The sequence below is a fragment of the Callithrix jacchus genome, chromosome 4 (assembly GCF_049354715.1).
Source record: "Callithrix jacchus isolate 240 chromosome 4, calJac240_pri, whole genome shotgun sequence".
Classification (NCBI taxonomy): domain Eukaryota; kingdom Metazoa; phylum Chordata; class Mammalia; order Primates; family Cebidae; genus Callithrix; species Callithrix jacchus.
The window spans coordinates 36,291,549-36,316,616 of NC_133505.1; the positions used below are offsets into that span (position 1 = coordinate 36,291,549).

Here is a 25,068-nt window from a genome sequence, read left to right on the forward strand (position 1 = left end):
CGCCATTACACTCCAGCCTGGGCAACAAGAGCCAAACTTCATCTCAAAAAGAAAAAAAAAAAGAAAAAAAAAATCTGGAGACAATAGATGCTGGAGAGGATGTGGAGAAATAAGAACACGTTTACACTGTTGGTGGGAGTGTAAATTAGTTCAACCATTGTGGAAGACAGTGTGGCGATTCCTCAAGGATCTAAAAATAGAAATTCCATTTGACCCAGCAATCCCATTACTGGGTATATACCCAAAGGATTATAAATCATTCTATCATCAAGACACATGCACATGTATGTTCATTGTGGTTTTGTTTATGACTGGGAAGATTTGGAAACCAAACCAAATGCGCATCAATGATAGACTGGGCAAAAAAAAAAAAAAAAAAAAAAAAAGGGGGGGCACATATACACCATGAAATACTATGCAGCCATAAAAAACAATGAGTTCATTTCCTTTGTACAGGCATGGATGAACCTAGAAACCATAATTCTCAGCAAACTGGCAGAAGAACAGAAAACCAAACACCACGTTTTCATTCATAGGCGGGTGATGAACAATGAGAACACTTGGGCACAGGGAAGGAAACACAGAGCTAGGTGTGGGGGAGGGGGGATGGTGGTGGGGAGGATGGGGAGGGATAACACTGGGAGAAATGCCTGATGGGGGGATGTAGAAGTGTTGGGGGGTGGTGGAGGTGGGGAATGGAGACAGCAGACCACAATGGCATGTAGGTACCTATGCAATAATCCTGCAGGATGTAGGATGTGCACATGTACTCCAGAGCCAAATACAATTAAAACAAACAAACAAAAAAGGTATGCTCTTCTATCATCCTAGCACAAATGGAAACTCAGGCCCATACTGACTGATGGCCTGTTTAAACTCTTAACAGTTTGAAGGGAAGGGGTTCAAAAGCAACCCATACTTGCCCTTGCTGATCTGGAAGGTGTGTAACCACTGGGAATTGCCATGCCTCTAAATCTCCCTCATTTCCCACTTGTTGAATCCCAGCTTGGATAGAACTGGTTACCATAGATATAGGAATATAAGCACCTGGACTGGTTACCATAGTTCTAGGAGCACACACGCCAACAGAAGCAGCGGTAGAAATATCAGGGAGGCTCTGACCATCTCTCTACAAGATACTGAGCAGGGCTGATGGGCACACCTTTTCCTTATTTGAGTTTTTATCTTTTTGCTCCATGATTTCTTTACATACTTAATCACACTCCTTCTCTTCTCCTGAATTTTCTCCTGAATCCTTTTCCTCATCTTATGTCTGAAACAGCTCCAGGGCAAAACACACCAAAGTCCAAATGGACCACACCAAATAAACCCTGTGTTGGCTTGATCTTTGGCTGATGTTACCCCAATATGACCGAGTTCCCCCAGCTGCCACCCTTGGAGATTTTTTCAAATGTTCTTGCGCCAATTCCGAGCTCCCCCAACTAACCCTGGGAGATTTTTTCAAACATTCTTGGTCTACTTCAAGGTTCTCCCTAATTCACCCTGGGAGTCTCCCTTGGGCTCCTCCTGAGCTCCCCAACTTACCCCAGGGATTTTTTCCAGTAGTATTTGGGCCACTTCTGGGTTCTCCCTAATTCACCTAGGAGTCTCCCCCCGGGCTCCTTCTGGCTCCCCCTAACTCACCTGGGGGATTCTTTTCAAACATTGCAGAGATACCTTCAGCTTAGCCTCTTTTTACATTGTTCAGGCAATCCTTCATCCTGGGTTTTAGTCTCCACATTTTGGCACCTCTTACCAAAACCCAGCTCAGTTGGGAGACCCCCACCCAGATGGCGCTGAAGGTATTTGAGAGGCAGATACCAAAACAGCACAACGGAGTGAATCTATCCTGGGGACCAACAGCCTGAGAGCCTGTGGGGCTGACAGCTCTCCAGACTGAAAACCCCTGAGCAGAGAGTCATCCATGTGTTTATTTGCTCTTTGACACGTGATTCTTATTAATACACAGGTGATCTACATATACAAATATACTAGGTAGGCAGCTGTTACCCGAATACCACGAATTAGAAACTAAAAGTATCTTCCACAAGAGAACCATGGGGGCAGGGTAAACTTAATGTTTCTCAACAGTGGTCATGCCTGCTTGCTGTTGGGAATCGGGTTGTTTTGCTCACTCAAACTGGTAAACTTACTGAGGCTTGCTCTCGGCTTTGATGACAGGGCAGCATGAAAGACAGCTTTCATTTTATCCGCCTACGTTAGAGAAGACTTTCAACCTTTTTGCTGAGTTGTGGAGCTCTGGTTCAATCTTAGAGAAAGGCAGGATAGTGGAGTGGGGCTTGGAGCCAAGGTAACTCCAATTTCCAACAGGCTCCATCACCGATGAGCTGTGTAGCCTCAGGCACATCACTGAACCACTCTGAGCCTGTTGCTTCAACTGTAAAATAGAGATAATAACACAGCATCTTGCAGGAGTTGTGTGAAGATGAAAGCTTTAGGTACATAAAGATATAAAATATGGAAGAGTTTGGCACATAATAGACCCTCATAAATGTTCAGGAGTGCACAGAATAATTAATCATAAATATTGTTTATGAAATTAACAAACCAGAAGATAAATTATGCTCATGCTAACCCACCCACCTTATGGATGATTAGTTCGGATTCAGGATCAGATTTGAAATATCTTTTGAAACATATGTAGGGCAGAGAAATTAACATTTGAGTGCCTGGAGAATCTTAAATTTTCTCATTCCTGACTTCTGATATAAAATTTGCAATAAGCATAAGTTTTTGGTATGCTCCCTTTTCTTTCAGACTTATTTACTTTTAATGAACAAACCAACCCACGGTATCATCTACAGTAATGGCAATTACAGCGAGTAGGAGATAGAGCAATAAAAATGAACCATAAACTCTAGTTCATAAAGGGACGCCCAAATCCAGGCGCTGACACAGTGAAGCTTCTAAAGACGTCATCGGTGACTGATGTTGCTGCAGTGTGATTGAATGGTTGTTTAGTCTGAAGGAGGTGGGCATCAGTCAAAAAGGAAGGATGGCATAGTTATCTCACCCATTTGCTAAATCAAAATTGGAGAAATTATCTAGGGCATTCAGCTATTCTCTTGAGAACATAACTATTTCTTAATTACCTAACTAGAAAACTCATGAGCCTCTGGAGAATTCTTAGGAAACGTTACAGAGAGTTTATGTGAACTGCAGCCTCTGGTGGCAAATGCCCCAGAGCAAATCTCTCACTTGAAATGAGTTCTCAGGGTCTGATGCAGCCAATCATCCCCTTGTTGCTGTTCCCTCCTCCCCATCCCTTTCTGCTACCACCAATCTACGTGACTTCCCAGCTGGCCCCCTGCCCCCAGCCTCTCCAGAGTTGCCTTCATGAAACACAGTTCTAATCACATCAATCTGACTCAGACACTTTTAGTGGCCCCCCCATGTCCCACATGATGAAGTCCAAACTTTTTCAAATGATACTTAAGGTCTTCCATGATCTGGCTTCAACTTACGTTGAAATCTCTTCTCCTAGGTCTCCTTTACCCAGCCCTTATTCTCATCCTCACTAGTAACCTCATGCATCCATTCAACAAACATTTTTAAAGTGCCACAAATCTAGCATTGTGATGGAGGGTGAGCAAGACACAGTCTCTGCTCTGGGGAGCTCAGAGTCTGGTGATGGGCTCAGAGTCTGGACAAGCCAAAGAGTGTTTTCTCCAGTTACTAACACAGAGAGTTAGTCCCCAGTCATTTACCCTAAGAATGCCTCGTACTTTTTCTTTCAAACACAAATAACAAGTAAAGGATTATCTAGGTAATTATTTAATGCCTATCTCTCCTCCCCTCATTAGCCTATAAACTTTTAAGGGCAGAGAGGGCAGAATCATGTCTGATAAGTTCATCCTACATGTGCATTGACAGTTATATAGTAAATGACCTAAAATAAATATTTTTGAATGATACGTATTTGTGTTCATTTTTTCTTTTTGGAGCTTTACCATATTACTCTCAGATACTGTGCAAAACATTCCAGAATCTGGAATGTGTTCTCTAGTTCCATGGGGCTGTTTCTCACCTGGTCTGATGGCCAATAACACGCATAGGACTCCTTTATTCCTGCCTCAATAGAAGTGTCTGTGCACACACACACACACACACACACACACTTGCACACGGTCTCACACACTCCCATCCCTCTATTTATTTTTACATTTGCATCCAGAAGCCAATATGTTATCAAGGGGATGTTAACCTGGTTAGAAAATCCGACTCTGACAGAATCTTGGATATTTGCTCCATAAATTCATCAGTGCAAGGGCAGACTTTATACTTAGCAACATTCAGAATTGCCTTGGTTCCAAAACTTTAAAAAGGAATGCAAAATTAAAAAGAATCAAAATGCTTAAAATGCTAAATATAGAGAATAACTATGAATACAAAACCCCTTGCTAATCTTATAGATTGCTCATCTCGACTTATGGCTTCAAATATTACTTATATGTTGTCTTAGGGTGGGTGACCCAGAAGCAGAGCCTGATTTGTACGCACATGCTTTCTTAAGGAAATACTCCCTGGACTGGTAAGGCTGAGGGAGATGTAAACAGAGGAGAGAAAGCCCAGCAAAGGTTTAATCTCAGGCAGGCTTTGCAAAGGGTGGTGGTTTTAACCCAATCCTGGGTGTACAGAAACCCTGGGGCTTAAGATATGCCCAGCCTTTTTTGGAACAAGAGAACTAGGCTTTCACACACCTTCTGCTCTGTACCCTGTGCCTGTGTGTCACTGGTCAAGGATTGTCCTAGAACACGAGTCTTCAAACCCTGGGCCATGAACCGGTACCTGTCTGTGGTACTGTTAGGAACTGAGCTGTAGAGTAGGAGGTGAGTGGTAGATGAGCAAGCAAGTGAAGCTTCATTTGTATTTACAGTCACTCCCTATCCCTCGCATTACTGCCTGAGCTCCACCTCCTGTCTTATAGCACAGGAATCCCCAACTTCTGGACCAGGGACTGGTACTGGTCCTGACCTGTTAAGAGCTGAGCTGCACAGCAGAAGATGAACAGTGGGCCAGAGAGTGAAACTGAGCTTCACCTCCTGTCAGATCAGCAGTGGCATCAGATTCTCATAGAAGCAGGAACACTATTGTGAACTACATATGTGATGGATCTAGGTTACATGCTCCTTATGGTAATCTAGTGCCTAATGATCCATCACTGTCTCCTATCACCCTCAGATGGGACTATCTAGTTGCAGGAAAACAAGTTCAGGGCTCCCGCTGATTCTACATTATGGTGAGTTGTGTAATTATTTCATTGTAGATTTCAATGTAATAATAATAGAAATAAAGGGCACAATAAATGCAATGTGCTCAAATCATCCCAAAACCATCCCCTGCACTGCCCGGTCCATGGAAAAACTGTCTCCCACAAAACTGGCCCCTGGTGCCAAAAAGGTTGGGGACCACTGTCCTGGAGGGAAGTCAATTTCCAAGTATATCTTGTTTTCTGATTGTGGAGGGGAAAGCAGCTCTAAAAGCCTAAGGGAAGACTCCAAAAAGACACAGGTGCTGGGTGTTAGAAGCAAAAGCAGGAGTGGGGCTCTCAAAAGAAAACAAGGTACCGCAGGGAGTCTAGGTGGAGCAGCTGTGTCCACTACGTTGCTGAATGCTCTCACAGTTTCCTCCAGCTTGGACTTCTCACCTGACCTTCAGACGCATGCATCCGACTGCCTGCTTGACATCTCTACTTGAACATATGTGTCCGTTACCCATTGCCACAATAATGTTGTATAACATACAACCACAAAACCTTAGTGCATATAACAAACTATTATTTTTGCTTACAGTATGTGGACCAGCTGGGCAGTTCAGATAATTTGTGCTGGGCTTGGTGAAGCTCATTTATGCATCTATTGTCAGCTGTGGGTTTGCTGAATGGCTTGAGTAATCTTTTCTGGGCTTTCTCAAATGTATGGGGCCTCAGCTGGGAAAACTGAGCTGATTTCACTCTGCTGCACATGTCTCATCCTTCATCAGGATAGCCTGGGAGAGAGGGAGGATGGGAAGGTAAGAGGGAGAGAGGGAGGGAGGGTAGGAGGGAGAGAGGGAGGGTGGGAGGAAGAAGAAGAGAGAGAAAACACGCAGGTGAGAGCGCCCTACTTTGCAACGTAGGCAGGCAGCATTTATAGACAGAGAACAGAAATGAGCTTCAGAAACAACTTGATTAGTTACAGCTCAGTAACCAATCAGCAGACACTATATTTGAAGCTGGTCTGATCAGTTGGCCACCTGTAACTGACTGAAGCTCAGTTGCTGTGACTGGTTGGGACTCAGCTATTTGTTACCAAAGTCTGCTTGTGAGTTTTGCTTTCATCTAATTTATGTCTAGGTTAGATTGCAGTTTGTTACTGCAATCTAACTTAGACACAAGAACGGAGGCAACCCCAGGTGGAATTTGGCTTCACTTAACAAGGCTTAGGCCCAGAACCAGCCACTGTTCCTATTACCACATTCTGTTACCAAAAGAAAGTCACTGGTCAATTCAAAGAGTGGGTAAATAGACTTCATCTTTGACAGAGGAGCTTTAGAGTCCATTTCTGTAATCAACCTCCTAATGTCTAACTGGCATCTGCTTTATTGGTGGCAGTTGAGCAGAGTTTCATTGCTAAAGACTTACAGGTCACCAAATGACAGTGTTTACCAATCCACAGTTTTCTGCAGGAAGAGGATACGATATAGCAGCAGCTTGAAGTAGGGGCATGCATCACAACCGAGGGCTGTGTGGGAAGTAGAAAAGTTCCTTTTTAAAGTTTGGTTTCTTGTTAAAGAATAAATCATAAGTGTGCTAATAACTCTTCGTTAAGCCCTATCCTATGCAGCTATTAGACATGCCATGCTTACAGGCACATAGTACATTTTATGTCCTTGTACTTTAACTGTGCTGGACGTGCTCACAGGCATTTCCCAGCTCTCCACTGCTTTTACCTGTTTAGAAAAGTCTTAAGTTGTTAGCCAATGGGGTTTTAGTTTAGATTGTGAGGTCTGGCTCCAGCCAATGGAGATCAGACACAGCAGTGACAACCCCAAATGTGTAAGAAATAAATTTGCATGTTTACCTTTGTTCTTTGTACTCTCATGCACGATGACTAGCGAGGGTACCCTTCCTGCAGTCCAGGAGGCAAAAATTGCCTTGCTGAAAGACACTTTGTCTCAGTGCCAGTTTTTCTTTGCAGCACTGAACATCTATTTCCAACAGGCTGTGTCACACAGCAAGGGGTCCAGAGGGGCCAGGTGCAAGCTCCAATTATCCTCCCTCTGGAAGGGCCACACTTGACATGCCCTCTCCCAGATCAGGAACCACTGATACGTAGATGGAACACCTTACAACTAGGGAGCCCCAAATGGAGTCTTGTCTTGGGTCTCAGGATTTTTTTTTTTTTTTTTTTTTGAGGAGTCTAGCTGTATCACCCAGGCTGGAGTGCAGTGGCATGATCTTGCCTCACCACAACCTCCACCTCCTGGGTTCGAGTCCCAGCCTCCTGAGTAGCTGGGACTACAGGTGCCCACGGCTATGTCCAGCTAATTTTTGTATTTTTAGTAGAGATGGGTTTCACCAAATTGGTCAGGCTGGTCTCAAACTCCTGACCGCAGGTGATCCACCGACCTCAGCCTCCCAAAGTGTTGGGATTACAGGTGTGAACCACCATGACCGTCTGATCTTGGGTGCCTTTTATCCCATAGGCATCACTTGGGCACTTGCTCTTGTGCAACTGAGCCCAATGGCAGAGCCTTCTAGGGGGTGAGGGAGGAGACGGTCCTCACTGAAACCAGGTGCAAGCCATCAATCTAACCTCACCATTACTAATCAACAATGCTGACAAGGTAGTATAAACCATCCAAAAACTCCACAGACCTATGGGTACAAAGTACCACTAGTAATCAATATGTTCTGTGTCTTCCCAGGGAACAATGCTATGCAGGTCTATTTCTCATTTCAGTAAAAGTTCAGGCCAATTCTAGACCTGCTGGAATCACTTCACAGAGCACAGCATCTCAAATGCAACGTGTTCAAAACTGAGATCTTGATGGTGCTTCCTCGATTCTTTCTCATCCTGCTAATGACAACTTCATTATATTTGCTCAGACCAAAGACCATGGCATCATGTGACAACTCTCTGTATTTCATGCCCCACCTCCAATCTATCAACAAATCCTGTTGGTGCTACCTTCAAAATATGTTCAGAATTTGGCTGAGTGCAGTGGCTCACACCTATAATGCCGGCACTTTGCGAGGCCAAGGTGGGTAGATCACATGAGGTCAGGAGTTAAAGACCAGCCTGTGAAACATGGGGAAAACCAGTCTCTACTAAAAATATGAAAAAAAATTAGTTGGGTGTGGGGGCATGCACCTGTAGTCTCAGCTATTTGGAAAGCTGAGGTTTTCAATCACTTGAACTTGGGAGGTGGAGGTTGCAATGAGCTGAGATTGCACCACTGCACTCCAGCCTGGGAGAGTGAGACTTCATCTCAAATCTGTATATATATTCAAAGTTCTATCACTCTCACCTTCCTCACTCACACTACCATGATCCAAGGTGCCCTCATCTTTCACCTGCTGCTGTGGTTTAAATGTGTGTGTCCCTCTAAAATCCATATGTTGGAACTTAAACCCCAACCTGATGGTACTAGAAGGTGGGATCTCTGGGAGGTGATTCAGTCATGAGGATTCTACCCCCATGAATAGGATTAATGCCCTCATGAAAGGGCTGCAGGGAACTAGCTAGGTCCTTTTGTCTTCTGCCATGCGAGGACACAGAGAAGGCACCATCTATGAGAAACAGGCCCTCACCAGACTCAGAATATGCTGGTGCCTTGACCTTGGACTTCACAGCTTCTGGAACTTTGAGAGTCAGTTTTGATTGTTTAGAAATTGTCCAGTCCCAGGTATTTTGTAATAGCAGCTGGGCCTCGACTAAGACACCTCTTAACTGGCTACCGGCTGTGCCTTGCCCCCTTTTCAGTCTCCTCTCAACATAGCAGTCAAGGCAAACCCATGAAAAGTGAGTCACTTCTCTGCTAAGACATCGCAAATGACTCTCATCCCACTCAGAAGAAAAGCAGAGGTCCTAACTCTGACCACGGGCTCAGTGTGACTTGGTTGCTCTTGACTTCTCTGATGCCATCACCTGCCACGCTCTTTTCTCCACTCTAGTTGGACTACCTTCCTCGTTCCTCAACATGCAGGCACGCCTCCGCTTCTGGCCTTCCAGGTTCCCTCCACTGGAATGCTCTTTTCCCCTGTGATCTGTTTTGCCCCCTACTTCCTGCAGGTTTTCTGGTGGAGGCTTTCTAGATACTTACCTAAAACTTCAGTCTCCTTCCAACATTTACAGTCCTCTTCCAGTCTTCAGTTACTTTTGTTTCTTAGCCTTTATCACTGACCAGCACTATATACATTTACTTATATGTCCCTTTTACAGACGGTCTTCCTTCTAGAAGGCGAGTTCAAGGAGGGTAGGAAGGTTGCTTTGTTTACTACTGTATTCCCAGTTCCCAGAACTGAACCCGATACATGGAAATTACTCAGTACATATTTTTTGAATGAATGTTACTCATAATCATAGATCAGTAATATCATGGATCAATCAGACTGTAAATTGTTTTGGAGTATGAGCTATCATATATTTTAATATTCCACATTGTATGTGATATATATCTCTTCATTTTTGCAGGTTTTCAGTAAACATGTATTGAAAGAGCTAAACTGAAATATGCTAACCTTTAAATTAAAAGTGTACCAGTTTTAATATTTGGAGCTGTGAATGACTTTCAAAAATAATACAAATGTTTAAGATTTTATACAAAAGAGTCGCTATGCTTGATTATATCGAAGATATCACTGAATATATAACACCATTATTTTATGTTCTATGGAGACAAAAAATGCTGCCAATTAAATGATGATTAAATACTTGTTTATCATTTTAATTTTTATTTGGACCTCATTGAAATTGCTTCTTAAGGCTTATTTAGCAAAGACATTCCTCTATATCATGTGTGTGTGTGTGTGTGTGTGTGTGTGTATGTACACACACATATGAAAAGTCAAATGTAATTGAAACAAACTGTCTAAGCATTCCTGAGACAACTTCACATTCCTAATTCAACTCTTCACAACCATTTTTTGACCTTGACTCATTAATGTCCATGTTTCAAAATCAAGAATGTTCTTTAAAGAGCGCATTCTTGTCTCTGGAATTGTCCCCCAGGTCCCCGACATGATTTAGCACTTTTGGATGAACCAGAGCAGGAAATGACAGCTACAGCTACATCCTGACAGCTGCCTGGTCTCAGTGCCTGTCACAGGCACCCTGAGTTCAGCAATGTTAAAACTGGAAAAAAATTTGCACCTTAGAGTCAGTGACATCGGGAATACAGTGAGATACCCACTTCCAAAGGTCTTAATGGTCTTTTTAAAAAAATCAATTCTAACTTTTCCTCTTTCTACTATTGTAAAATAGGTGAATTTTATTAACCATAGCAATCATTTGCAGCACATAAAAGAAAGCCTTTCATTAAAATTTATCCTAAGTATTTGCACAATAATAATCATAAGTCATTAAAATGAATTGCAGGGGTCAGAAAATTATTAAAGGTTGGTAATAGTTTTAATCCATCCAACTGAAGAAAAATAGTCCTTCAAACTCTGATTATAGTCAGTCTTTTATAGACTTGTTTGGAGGACATTTACACACAGCCTCTAGCATACTTCAAGTCATATCTAGTCACTTGTAATACCAACTACAATGTAAATGCTATGTCAACAGTGGTTATGCTGTATTGTTTAAAAATTTGTGTTATTTTTTATTGTTGTATTGTGGTGTTTTTTTCAGAATATTTTCAATCTACTGTTGGTTGAGTCTCTGGATGTGAAACTCCAAAAGAGGGAGGACTGGTTATAACCTTAATCCAAGAGAAACATACGACGGTTATTAAGATTGCAATGTCTTTTTATTATCTCTGTAGTAACTGGTTACTAAAGTGACTAGTTATTAAATATATTTTTAAATATTAAACAGTTTTTATTGGGGTAAAGCTCACAGAACATAAACTTCATGATTTAAGAGTATACAGATCTGTTTCTACAAAAAATAAACAAATTAGCGGGTGTGGTGGCCCATGCTTGTTGTCCCAGCTACTTGGGAGGCTGAGATGGGAGAGTGGTTTGAGCTTGGAGGCTCAAGCCTGCAGTGAGGCAAAATTGCACTGTAGTACTCCATCCTGGGTGACAGAGCGAGACCCTGCCTTAAAATAACAACAACAATAGTGTCTAATTCACAATATTGTACAACTATCACCTCTATCTAGTTCTAAAGCATCTTCATTGCCCCCCGAAAAGGGAACCACTTACTTACCCATTAAGCAGTCTACTCCCCTTCCCCCTGCTCCTAGTCCTTGGCAACCACCAACCTTTGTCTCTGTAGACTTACCTATTCTAGATAGTTCATGTAAGTGGAATCATATACTACTTTTAGGCTGGGTGCGGTGGCTCATACCTGTAATCCCAGCACTCTGGGAGGCTGAGGTGGGCAGATCACGAGATCAGGAGTTCAAGACCAGCTTGACCAATGTGGTGAAACTCTGTCTCTAGTAAAAATACAAAAATAAGCTGGACGTGTTGGCATGTGTCTATAATCCCAGCTATTCAGAAGGCTGACTCAGGAGAATCATTTGAATCCGGGAGGTGGAGGTTGTAATGAGCTGAGATTGTGCCACTGCACTCCAGCCTGGGTGACAGAGTGAGACTTCATTAAAAAAAAAAAAAGTGACTTTTTTGTATGGCTTCTTTTACTAAGCAGGTTTTCAGGTTTCATCTACCTCATAGGACATGTCGGTACCTCATTCTTGTTTATGGCTCCGTAATATTCCACTGTATGACTATACCACAGTTTCTTTAAGCACTTACCAGTTGATAGACTTTTGGGTTGTTTCCATTTTTGGCTATTGTAAATAGTGCTGCTATGAGCACCGATGCACAAGCTTTAGTTTGAATACCTCTTTTTCAGTTCTTTTAGGAATCTACCTAGGAGTGGAGTTGCTGGGTCATATGGTAATTCTATATTTAACTTTTTAAGGAACTGCCAAAGTGATTTCCACAGAGATTGCATCATTTCATATTCCTACTGGCAAGGCATGAGGGTTTCACTTTCTCTATGTCCTCACGAAACATTAAATAAATGATTAGAAACAGTTTTTTTCTGAAACTGTAATATAGAATTTACAAAAATATAAGATTACAGAACTGTTTGGAGGGCATTTTGGCACACAGCTTGGCATTTTTAAACATTAACAGTGCAAAGTATTCGGCACTTCCCTGCACTCAGAGCCCCTGGTTATTCTGAAAGCCATGTGGCACTTGACCTCAAAGTTAGTTTTAAGGCTCTGTCCCCTTGCTCCCTCCATGGTATAGAACGTTCCCATTTCTCATAGGCCTTTATGTCTCCATTCTCTTTCTGCAGAACACAAAGTCTTCCTCTGTACTCCCTGCCAAGTAACTCCTTCCAACCCCTCAGTCTCATTAACATCGCAGCCCATAGGGAAAACCATCAGAGGCGCTAACACCTGCCCACACATCTCCCACTGCAGTATGATAATGTCTAATGAGACTTTCCAAGGCTCACCTTCAGCAAGACAAACTCCAATTCTCCCCGCTGGATTCCTGCTGTTCCTGTCCCCAGTCCAACACCTTCTTGTTATGAAAACCTGGCAGTTTTTCAATTAAGCAGACTGCCCATGTCTTTCCAGAAATCTGATGATCCTGGTGTGGTGAAAGGACAGAATATCTGGGCTCTGGGCCTTATCTGCCACCCATGACCTTTATTCTTTACAGCATTTCCTATTGAGTTTCTGCCATCTGCAAAGTACTGAATTATATAGCAGACAGATCACTGGTCTTGCCTAGGTCTCAAATCTGTAACATGAAGAGGAGATATCTTATCTTCCCTGGATCTGATGATCCTGGACATCCATTCCAACCGAAAGTAATTCCATGCTTATGAATTGGAAAGACTGTTTTGATGGGAGGGAACAGCGGTTCTTAGAAATAGGTGTGTAACAAATGAGTAAACGTTCCCAAAATATTTGGGAGAGGAGATGAGACATGGAAAGAAAATTGCCAGTTGCCGTCACTTTCACAAGACCCCCCGAATTCAGCAGAACAGAAATCTCAGTATGAAAGGCAATCCTCGAACTTAAATGCATTTTTGTGTATTAGCCTTATTTTTCCAATTTCTAGGGAACCACTGGCTTAGAGGACAGAATCCAAAGAAGCAGAAACCCACTCTCCCATTGACGTCTCAATAATGTGCCATCTGAACGATTTCTCAGTTCTCTCTCTGGTTTCTTTCTCAAGTAACTCAAAAGTTCTCACGGACATATTTGAGCATTTTCAAAGTGTAACTAGCGTCTACAGACACTAGAGGGCAGAGCGCAGCCTGAGGTCCGGTCCTGAGGCTGCAGAGCCATCACCTCATTTCATTTTCCCTGTGTGCCTCCAAACGGCGCTGCAGCTCGCGTCAGTCTTGTCCCCAGCTCGGATGCTCCTGGCACTGAGCTCCTTTTTGGAGAGGGTAGGGAGAGTCTATCCTACCTGAGATGCAAACTGAGGAAGGGGCACCCTGCCTTCCTGGAGATGCTGCCCTGCATCAGAAGCCCAGGAGGAGCTTTCCTCTTTGTATTTAAATTCTGTAACTTGCATTCATCATTGGCATAAAAAATATTTATATGGCGCGGTGGCTCATGCCTGTAATCCCAGCACTTTGGGAGGCCGAGGCGGGTGGATCACGAGGTCAAGAGATCGAGACCATCCTTGTCAACATGGTGAAACCCTGTCTCTACTAAAATACAAAAAGTTAGCTGGGCATCATGGTGCGTGCCTGTAATCCCAGCTACTCAGGAGGCTGAGGCAGGAGAATTGCCTGAACCCAGCAGGCGGAGGTTGCGGTGAGCCGAGATCGCGCCATTGCACTCCAGCCTGGGTAAGGAGAGCAAAACTCTGTCTCAAATATACATACATATATATATATATATATTTATAAAGTCCTTTAGCAGCGTCATAAGCTACTGAGCGTGGACTCAACAGACGCTGCGCCGTCAGGGTTGAGTGACCCATCACACATGCTGAGGAACATTTTCCTGCCGTCAGTTTCTTCAGGGACAGCAGGACGACATTCTCCCTTCCCTCCCTCTAAAAAGGCAGGCAGGATAGCATCTTTGGTGTGTCTTAGCATTCTCACACAGTGTTCTCAGTTCATCCTGAACCTTGAGAGGGAGGTATTCTATTTATCCCTGTTTCATTATTCTTTTAAAACTCAGTCTCGGTTTTCAAAAATCAGTTTTAACAATTTTAAACTTTTCAAAGTAAAGTTGATGTTAAAAACATGAAATACCATGAAAGAGCTTGTCATGAGAAGGAACGTTCCCAGTCTATTCCTTCCCACACGCCACCCCTGCTTCTGCAGCTAAAGGCAGCCTTTAAGAACTCTTAACAGTTTCTATTTCAGGATTTAGTGGAGGTCACCTCCCTATCTCCAAGTGATGTGCCCATGATATTACTGCTTGTTTTATTGAGTCTAGATGATAAACGATCAATTGAGTTTCTCTTATAACAGACAAGGATTTATCCTTTTTTTTTTTTTTAAGATGGAGTCTTGCTCTGTTACCAGGCTGGAGTGCAGTGGTGAAATCTTGGCTCACTGCAATCTCCTCTCCACCCCCTGGGTTCAAGTGATTCCCCTGCCTCAGCCTTCTGAGTAGCTGGGATTATAGGCACGTGCCACCACGCCCGGCTAATTTTTTGCATTTTAGGAGAGACTGGGTTTCACCTTATTGGCCAGAATGGTCGGGATCGCTTGACTTTGTGATCCGCCCACCTCAGCCTCCCAAAGTGCTGGGATTACAAGTGTGAGCCACCACACCTGGCTGTTTTTAGCTTCTTGATAAAGTCCCTTATGATCTCTGCTTTGAAGATGAGAAAACCGAAGCTCACAAGGTTTGAGTGACGTGTCCAAGGTCATATAAACAAAAACTGATGGAGTGGCAATGAGGGAAAGAGGACTCAGTTTTCCTAATTTTAGGATTTTTGTAATTTCCACCCCACATTGTGAGGGACTGAATCTACCTTTGCAAATATTATAACCCAGAAAATGATGACAGTGAAAGAGATCTGACCTAGCCAACTCCATCTTGCTTCCAGCCTCCAAGCTGTCCTTGTTCATTCCTTGGTGTCAGCTCAACTAACTTTGGGAGGAACTTAGTTTATAGTTTAACTTTGAAACAAAGATGATGACAGCCCTTTCCCAAAACAAATCCCTTTCCCACTTGGGCACTAGACTGCCTTTACAGGACAAACAGATTAGCCACAAGATTAGAAATTATGGTTTAGGAGTTGTGCAGCTGGAGACTCTCAGGTTCTGAACCTCCTCAGATTACTCCTGGGGATAAATCACCATTGTAAAATCTAAGATCAGTGCTTGAGGTATTTTGCAGATGCTGTGCTGGATGTATCAGCTGGCAAAACCCAGATCGATAAGCTGACTCAGCTTGTCTTGTGGCTCCCACCCAGGGACTGACAGACGGCACAAGAGGACAGCTTCAACTCACTATGATTTCATCTCCAACCCAACAATCAGCACTCCTGACTCACTGGCCCCCTACCCATCAAATTATCCTTAAAACTCTGATCCCTGAATGCTCAGAGAGACTGATTTGAGTATTAATAAAATTCTGGTCTCCCATAGAGCCAACTCTGCATGAACTAAATTCTTTCTCTGTTGCGATCCCCCCATCTCGATAAATCAGCTCTGTCTAGGCAATGGGCAAGGAGAACCAACCGGGCAGTTCCAGAACCACTTCAAGGCTTACCTGCCAGGGTAATTACCTTCTAGGCTTGTCTTCAGATGTCAAGACTGATGTAGGGGCTGGGCGCGGTGGCTGACACCTGTAATCTTAGCATTTTGGGAGGCCGAGGTGGGCGGATCACCTGAAGTCAGGGGTTCAAGACCTGCCTGGCCAGCATGGCGAAACCCCATCTCTACTAAAAATACAAAAATCAGCCAGGTGTGGTGGCGCATGCCTGCAATCCCAGCTACTTGAGAGGCTGAGCAAGAGAATCATTTGAACCCAGGAGGCAGAGGTTGCAGTGAGCCGAGACTGCACCATTGCACTTCAGCATGGGTGACAGAGTGAGACTCCATCTCAAAATAAATAAATAAATAAATAAATAAATAAATAAATAAATAAAGACTAATGTAGTAAGACTCCTCAAAATGGGTCTGACAGATAAAATACAGAATTCTCAGTTAGATTTGAATTTCAGACAAAGAACAAATACTTTTTAAGTATAAATACACCCTAAATATTGCACAGGACATACCCACTAGAACATGCATGGGACAGATTTGCCTTCATTTGCTAAATCTGGCAATTATAGCAGAGAAAAGATTTCTTTCCCCACCCATTGCCAGGTTCAAGGTTGAGACTCATGGTTGAGACTCCTATAACAAGAGAGAGCTTAACAAGAGAAGAGTTCAGCAAATTTACTTCAAATAATTCTATGTGACAAGGGCTGGGCACAGTGGCTCATACCTGTAATCCCAGCACTTTGGAGGCTGAAGTGGGATGATTGCCTAAGTTCAGGAGTTCAAGACTGGCCTGAGCAACCTAGTGAGACCCCCATCCCTACAAAAAGTTTGAAAATGAGCTGGGTGTGGTGGCATGCACCTGTAGCTGCAGCTACTTGGGAGGCTAAGGTAGGAGGATCACTTGGGAGAATCCTCAGTGGGAGGAGGTCAAGGCAGCAGCAAGCCATGGTCACGCCCCTGCACTCTAGCCTGACTGACAGAGCAAGACCTTGTCTCAAACAAAACGAAAGAAGTTTTATGTGACTCAGACACCTTCAGAAATAAAGATCCAAAGAAACAGGGAAAACTGTGTATGTTTATGAACAGTCACGCAGAAGTCTGCTTGGATAAAGGGGTATAATCTAAAGGTTATAAACAGGAGGGAGCTTAGCAAGTCCTGTTCGGATTCTTCTTTGTGTCTCTGTGTTTTCAGATGGGGACATTCCTTTCCTCCAGGTATATGGTGGGCCCCTGGAGTGAGAGATTTACAACCTACATCAGAGGAAAAGGAACCAGGGGAAGAAAGTGGGGGACACCTTCCAGCTTCTGTTGTCTTCTGAAATGCCAAGGTGCCCTATTGTGGGGTAGTGTGTGCTGAACCCCATCACAATTCTTATTTATGACCATGAATCTAGGCTTATACTTAGGCTGCTTTTCCTTTTTCTTTTTGAGACAGAGTCTTCTTGCTTTTTCACTGAGGCTGGAGTGCAGTGGCGCCATCTCAGCTTATTGCAACCTCTGCCTCCCAGTTTCAAGCGATTCTCCTGCCTCAGCCTCCTGAGTAGCTGGGATTACAGGCACCCACCCCATGCCCGGCTAGTTTTCATATTTTTTAGTAGAGATGGGATTTCACCATATTGGGCAGGCTGATCTTGAACTCCTGACCTTGTGATCCACTCACCTCGGCCTCCCAAAGGGCCGGGATTACAGTTGTGAGCCACTGTGCCTGGCCTAGGCTGGTTTTAAACCTCTAGAACTGTGGGTACAGTAACAGGTCTGTGGTTTATTAATGACAAAGAAATTTTTCTGAGAAAGACACTATTTATGATTTTCATATAGATAAAAAACAGGCAAAGTTAAAATATATAATGTTTACAGATACAGACATAGAAAGTAAGATTACAAAAAAGAACAAGTCAATTGGTAACACAAAATCAGGAGAGGGGCTACCTGGTGTGTGTGGGGTATGTCATGAGAAGAAGCATACTAGAGACCTCAAAGGTTTAGGGAAACGGTGTGCATTTCATTTTTTAATGTAGTATGTTTCTTGAGATGGAGTTTCACTCGTCACCCAGGCTGGAGTGCAATGGCACAATCTTGGCTTACCACAACCTCTTCTCCCGGGTTCAAGCAATTCTCCTACCTCAGCCTCCAGAGTAGCTGGGATTGCAGGCATGTGCCACTATACCCGGCTCATTTTGTATTTTTAGTAGAGAGGTGGTTTCTCCATGTTGGCCAAGTTGGTCTTGAACTCCTGACCTCAGAAGATCCATCCGCCTTGGCCTCCCAAAGTGCTGGGATTATAGGCATGAGCCACCTCACCCAGACTGATGTAGTATATTTCTATGCACTGTTTGTGCATATATTAAAAAAAAAAAAAAGTCTGGGTGCAATGGCTTGTGACTGTAATCCCAGCATTTTGGGAGGCTTAGGTGGGCAGATCACTTGAGGTGAGGAGTTCAAGACCAGCCTGGCTAACAGGGTGAAACCCCATCTCTACTAAGAATACAGAAAAAAAAAATTAGCTGGGTGTGGTGGTGCATGCATGTAACCCCAGCTACTTGGGAGGCTGAGGCAGAGAATCACTTGAACCTGGGAGGCAGAGGTTTTAGTGAGCCGAGATCACACCACTGCACTCCAGCCAGGACAACAAAGTGAGACTCCGTCTCAAAAAAAAAAAGAAAATAAGCTTTCCTAGATTCTGAATGACACAGACCAAGGTTGTAAACCTAGCTGTAGCATCTCTAAGATTTGGTTTCTTTACAGAATGGGAATAATAACACATAGCTGGCAGCACTGTTGTGTGGTCTAAAAATAATATATGTAAAGAGCAGCACAGGGTGTGCACCTAGCTAGCATGTCTTTAGGAAATGCTACTGTCAAGCAAGTCTATGTGGGAGTGAGGCAGAGATTATGCCAGAACATCCGCATCCTATGAGGCAAAGCTGTGGTCAGGTCCTGTCTTTGCTTCTGTTGGCTGTTGCCTTCTTATCTAAACTCTTTATTTTGCTAGCGTATATTGAAATTCTGAAGAAATCACCTGAAATTTCACATAATTTTGAATGTTGAACTACTTCTTAAAAATAAAATGCAGGCCTTTATAAAATAGATTTGTGAACGAATGAGTGATGTTTGTAAAGAGAAGAGCCAAAAACGAAAGTCAATCCCTTGTTAATGTTAAGTTCTACCTTCAAAGCACAGGAGATATGTAGAGAAGTCAATGAGGAAAAGTCTGTTGATTGGAACAGGCCATCATTTGCCACGGACATGCAAAAGGCAAATTATTTTCCTTAATTGTACACTCTCAGGCTCCCCACTGGATAAAGAGATTTTTAGCAAAATTCTAAAATGTGATTTTTTTTTTGCATTTTCCCATGTTCTATATACTTCTATATGGAATTACTAACATACTGAAGTCTTATGGCTTAAAAAAAAATGACCAACTTCCCTTGACTGAAGAATTTGCTTTAAGCCATAATTGAATGTTAAACAAAGCCTCTTAAAAAAATAAGGTAAAGGAAACCTTCAAATTATGAATGCTAATTGAAGAATTTTTCATTTAAGTATTCAGAATTGGCAGAAAGGAGGATTCATCATGTCAATTTAGAAAGAAATATTCTATAAAAATTCATTTTTATACATTTCCTTTGAGTTAAAATATCCTGAGAGTAAAACATCCAGACTCACCAGTAATACAATCGCATAAGTCAAAATAATATTGAGAAATTGTTTTACCCTCAAAAATATTAACAGTCACTGCTGCCACAGCTGTGGTGTACAGTGAAGTGGGTTTTCCTGCACTTTGCTAGTGGAGTGTAAACTGGGCAATCTGGAAAGCAGTTGGCTGGTATATATTAAGAGCTCTAAACATGTCTATATTCTTTGACCTTGTAACTCTATAGACTGTTTCCCTAAAACCTCAGAGACACAGCTTTGGCCAATAAGACCTACCCTTCATCAGAGGTCTGGGTTCCGGTTCATGGAATAAAGGTGTGCGCATATTATCATTATATTTTCTGATGATGGTGGAAAAGTCGGCTATCTAAACTTGTTCATCGATAGGGAAATGTGAGGTAAATTAGTGTGCGCTCACATTACAAGTACATTTACCAAGATTTTAATGAAAAGGTAAAATGCTCACAAGTTTACATTAAGTGAAAAAAGCAGTAGGCAAATAACACACAGTTTTCTCGACTATGCAAAATACACACTTACAAAAATATTGGAATACGAGAAAGCAAACTATTGGCAAGTAATAATTTTAGGATTGTGGGCTTGCAAATGATTCTTATTTTCTTCTTTATATGTTTTCCTGTTTTCCAAATTTTCTATGATAAGCACTATTACCATTATAATAAAGCCAAAAAAGATACTTTAAAAACTTCTGAGGCACTGGCATTTTTCTGTAATGGTTATACATGAATTGACTCATGTTCAGGGGAGAAAGGAAGCTAATGAGGCAGGTACAATATACCATTTCGTTTCCTCAAGGCAGGGTTAAAATGGGATTTCTCAACATGTGGTTACTTCAAAGGGTGTGTGCAGCATACATTACCAATTACCAGTAAGTTGCATGATTTCACTATATTTCTAGAACTCCAGTGCCTGAGTTAAACAGAAGTCATGTTTTTCATGTTGATATATGAAATGACATACGTCTCTAGTTCCTTGGGAGAGCACGCAATTTGTAAGGCCTATTATTTTTATGTTATGAAACCCATCTCTGTAATTATTAGGCAGAAGGCGTAATGAAGTTGGCTGAATACAAAGGAAGGGGAAGCGAAGTGTTTCCAGCTCTCTGATGTTTTCTAGTGATAGCCATTGATTAGAACACTGTTATTTTAAAGCAATTCTACTGAAAATGAAATATGTTTACAGAACATTAAGTGATGACTTTATTGAGCTTTAAATTTCATGATTTGGGCATCAGTCTCTCCAGAATTTCAGGATATGTCTTAATATGTTTAGAGTTGTTGTAAAAAACACCTGAGACTGGGTAATTTATAAAGATAAAAGGTTCTTTGACTCATAATTCTGGTGGCTGGAAGGTCCAAGATTGGGCATTGGCATCTTGTTGAAAGCCTTAGGTTGCTTCAACTCACAGTGGAATGCGAGCCAGTATGTGCAAAGAGATAGTGAGAGAGGAAGCAAGGGAGATGGGGTGGGAGTGGGGGGTCCCAGGCTCTTTCTAACAACCAGCTCTGATGGGAATTAATAGAATGACAATTCACTCGCCCTGAGGGAGGCCATTAATCTATCCATGAGGGATTTGCCTCCATGATCCAAACACCTTCCACCAGGCCCACCTCCAACACCACTACACTGGGGCTCAGATTTCAACATGAGTTTTAGAGGGGACAAACGTCCAAACCACAGCATAGCATGGTGGGAATAGGATAAAGCAGGGATCCATTGTTAGATTTTACTCACAAGTAAAATGTGTTGTTCTGAGTCTTCTTGGTCAGATCCTCCTTTCAGATAATAATTCTTAGATTGAAAGGGTCAGTTCTAGAGTGACATTACATATACTGTTGTTTACAATGCAATGCTCTTTGCAAAAACAGGTTTAGGTTAAAGAAAGGCCAGTGGTCAGGCTGACTGGCAACATACAAAGGAAAGGCTATAAAAACTTTAACTTTACAAAGTTGTTCTTCAGCATTTTGCTATGTGGCATTTACTATTTCAGAAACTAAAGAACAATATTAACTGAAATGTTCATAAAGTCATCAAGTTTATATGCCTCCTTTTAAAAATATTATTTGAGAGGTGGGAGAATCATTTGAGCCCAGGAGTTCAAGACCATCCTGGGCAACATAGCAAGGCCCCATCCCTAAATTAAAAAAAATAAAAATTAAAATGTCATTTGATCCTGGAAGTCTCACACATTATAAAGGAAATATTTAAATAAGGCTCTTTAGGTTACTTGAAACACTCTTTGGCTTGGCTTAGCTTGGCTGAAATGAACATCGTATTATGTTGGAGAAGAGTACTTTGTTCTGCTAATATATAATATTATATATGTACTACTGCTTTATGAATTAATTGTTTCATGGATGTTGGCTTATATCCCCAACTAGGTTAAAAATAGCAGTGGGCAGGAGCTGTGTCTTATATTCCTTTTGTATACTTCATGGTATCAAACATAATGCTGAAGATAAGGCTGCATTTGGAAAGACGAGGAAAAACACAAGACCAGTGAGAGAGAAAGCACCAGAGAATGAAAATCTGAAAGGAGACTAGGGATGCTTCAGCCTAAAAGAACAATCTAGGGCTGGACTTAAAGGTCTGAGGTCTGAAGACCCTGCAACATGTCCCCTTCCAAAAGAAGCTGTTACAGGTGGGGCTCTGTTTGACTTTCAGAAGGATTTTTGCTGGGCATGACTCCTCACATTAAGTGAGAAAATTTTTAGAACTTTTGTGCTGACGCATTCATATTTGAAATGCAGTCTAATGTTCTTATCGAGCACATCAAAGGAAATAGCCCTATTTTGTAATCTATTGGAGCTTTAAGAAAATTTTAACTGGATCAAATCAACTATGTGCAGAGATGCTTTGAGTTGCTTTACGAAGCACTTATATGATTTATGGCATCGATTCCCAGGTATATGTAAAGGATTATTTCAGAATTAATCAATTATATCTTATATCATCACCCACAACAATCATCATCTTTAGCTACCATTACATTTGGACCAAAAGGGTGAACATCTTAAAATTCCTCCGGAATAAATGATCCATGCTAGTTCTCATCAATTCCTCAGACAAGGGTTCACTTGGCTAGATGTTAAAGTTTGAATCTGGCTAGGCACAGTGGCATATGCATGTAATCTCAGCACTTTGGGAGGCCAAGGCTGGTGGATTGCTTGAGCCCAGGAGTTTGAGACCAGCTGAGGCAACATGGTGAAACCCTGTCTCTACAAAAAAATGCAAAAATTAGACGGGTGTGGTGGTGCATGCCTGTAGTCCCAGCTACTTGGGAGGCTGAGCTGAGAGGAATCCTTGAGCTCAGAAAGTCGAGTCTGCAGTGAGGCATGGTCACACCACAGGGCAACTGAGCAAGATCTTGTGTTAAAAAAAAGTTTTAACTAATAGCATGCAACTTTTTGCTGCTGTTATTTAATTAATAGTTTATTTGATAAATATACTCCACGAGAGGCATTCCAAATGGATTTGGGAGATAAAGACAAACTTCTTTATGTTTGTGGAGAGAAGCATCAATAGAAGGAGGGAGACCATCAGGAATGATACGCGTTACCATAATCATGCGTTACCATAAACAACACATAAAACTAAGTCTTACATTGAGAAAAAGAGTTGGAATTTAAGCACTGCTGGTGTGTTATTTGTTAAGCTAGTGTCTCTCGGCTTTGAACCCATGCTTCCATATCCTGTTTTGTGATGCTGGCACTCTGCAAACCTTTCTCTGTGTTGGTTGCTCCCTTTAGGCTCTGCCAATTGGGCGCTAGAGAGAGACTGTGGGGCTGGAGGGGCAGACGGGGTGCTCTCTTTTCCGTCTGCTTCACAGTCACCTTAGCTGTATAGGCAGCAGCAGTTCCCTCCAGACGCCGCATGATTCCAATTTGCTGACTTCCTAAAATGTAGAGAACCAGCCTTATCACGCATGCCCAGAGATGTGGCCTCACTGAACAGGGAACTCCCTCCCTTCCTCACAGGTCTGGGTCTCAGCTCCCGAGGACCCTCTCCCAGATTTCTGAGGCACCAGCATTATCCGAGCAACAGTCACTCCTCAGAGGTCTGAATTCCCGTCTATAGCGACCCACTCTCCAACCCTGTGAGTTTCAGTCATTTCAACCTTTTTCTCTATTTCCTCAGTCCTGGGGGGACAGCAGCACCCTATGGGGGTGTGAGGCGTCTCTGAGATACCTTACTCTTCCTTTTTGCCTTTTGAGTTGTTCCATATCTGGCTAGCAATTCTTGTTACTACATTCTCTCTGTTAAACCAATTGGGGTGATTGCTGTCTTCCTACTGTATCCTGACCAACACAGCTTCCTCAAACAGTAAGGCTGGGGTCAATGTTAATCTTCATAAAATGCACATGGCTGGTTGCTGAAAATTTTGGGCAGATAAGAGGGAAAAATGTGTTCAAGTTTTTGTGTGAACATATGTTTTCATTTCTGTTGGGTAAATACCGAGGAGTGGAATGGTTGGGTCACAAGGTATTGGTTGAACTGTTTATGAAGCTGTCAAAATAGTTTCCGAAGTAGCTGCACCATTTAACATTCCTGCCAGCAACACATGAGAATCCCAAAGCTTTACATACTCTCCAATACTTAGTATTGTCACTCTATTTTAGCCATCCTGGTGGACGTATAGATGACATCTCATTGTGATTTAAAATTTCATTTCCCTAGCGACTACATTGAGTGTCTTTTCATATACTAAATGCCTTTTGGAGGTGCATTTTGGTGAAATATCTGTACAAAGCATTTGCCCACCTTTTATTAGATTACTTATCTTCTTGTTGTAAGAACTATTTACATATTCAAGATATCCATCTGTGTTTGGCAAATATTTTCTCCCAGTTTGTGGCTTGCCTTTTAATTTTCTTAACATTTTGAAAAGCAAAAGTTCTACATTTTGGTTAATTATTATTATTATTTTTTGAGACAGAGTCTTGCTCTCGTTGCTCAGGCTGGAGTGCAGTGGTGCAATCTCAACTCACTGCAACCTCTGCCTCCCAGGTTCAAGTGATTCTCCTGCCTCAGCCTCCTGAGTAGCTGGGATTACAGGTGCCCACCACCACACCTGGCTAATTTTTGTACTTTTTAGTAGAGATGGGGTCTCGCCATGTTAACCAGGCTGGTCTCTAACTCCTGGCCTCAGGTGATCTGCCCACCTTGGCCTCCCAAAGTGTGCCTGACCTTAATTAATTTATTTTAAAAAACTCTTTTCAAAACTCAAGATCACTAAATTCTCCTATTGTAGAAATTTTATAGTTTTGGCTCGTATATTTAAGGATTTATTTTGAGTTAATTTTAGTGGATATTGTGAGATAAAGATTCAGGTTTTGTGTTTTCTTTTTTTGGAACTGACACTCCAGTTGTTTCAGAACCATTTCTTTGAATGATTATCTCTCTCTCTCTCTCTCTTTTTTTTTCTGAGATGGAGTTTCGCTCTTGTTACCCAGGCTGGAGCGCAATGGTGCGATCTCGGCTCACTGCAACCTCCACCTCCTGGGTT

The 25,068-nt window shown here is 42.3% G+C and overlaps 1 protein-coding gene across 14 annotated transcripts in view; it reads left to right on the forward strand.

Moving 5' to 3' along the window:
* The window catches only part of LOC128931934 (serine/threonine-protein kinase MARK2-like), a 34,707-nt gene extending 24,770 nt beyond the window's left edge, over positions 1–9,937 (forward strand). For 13 of the 14 annotated variants that reach the window (XM_078370603.1, XM_078370600.1, XM_078370589.1 and 10 more), the window contains one exon: positions 2,779–9,937. The gene's annotated coding sequence lies outside the window, so the exon portion shown is untranslated. The remainder of the gene's footprint in view (positions 1–2,778) is intronic. The other variant, XM_078370591.1, reaches the window with a different exon arrangement.
* Positions 9,938–25,068: the final 15,131 nt, after the last annotated feature.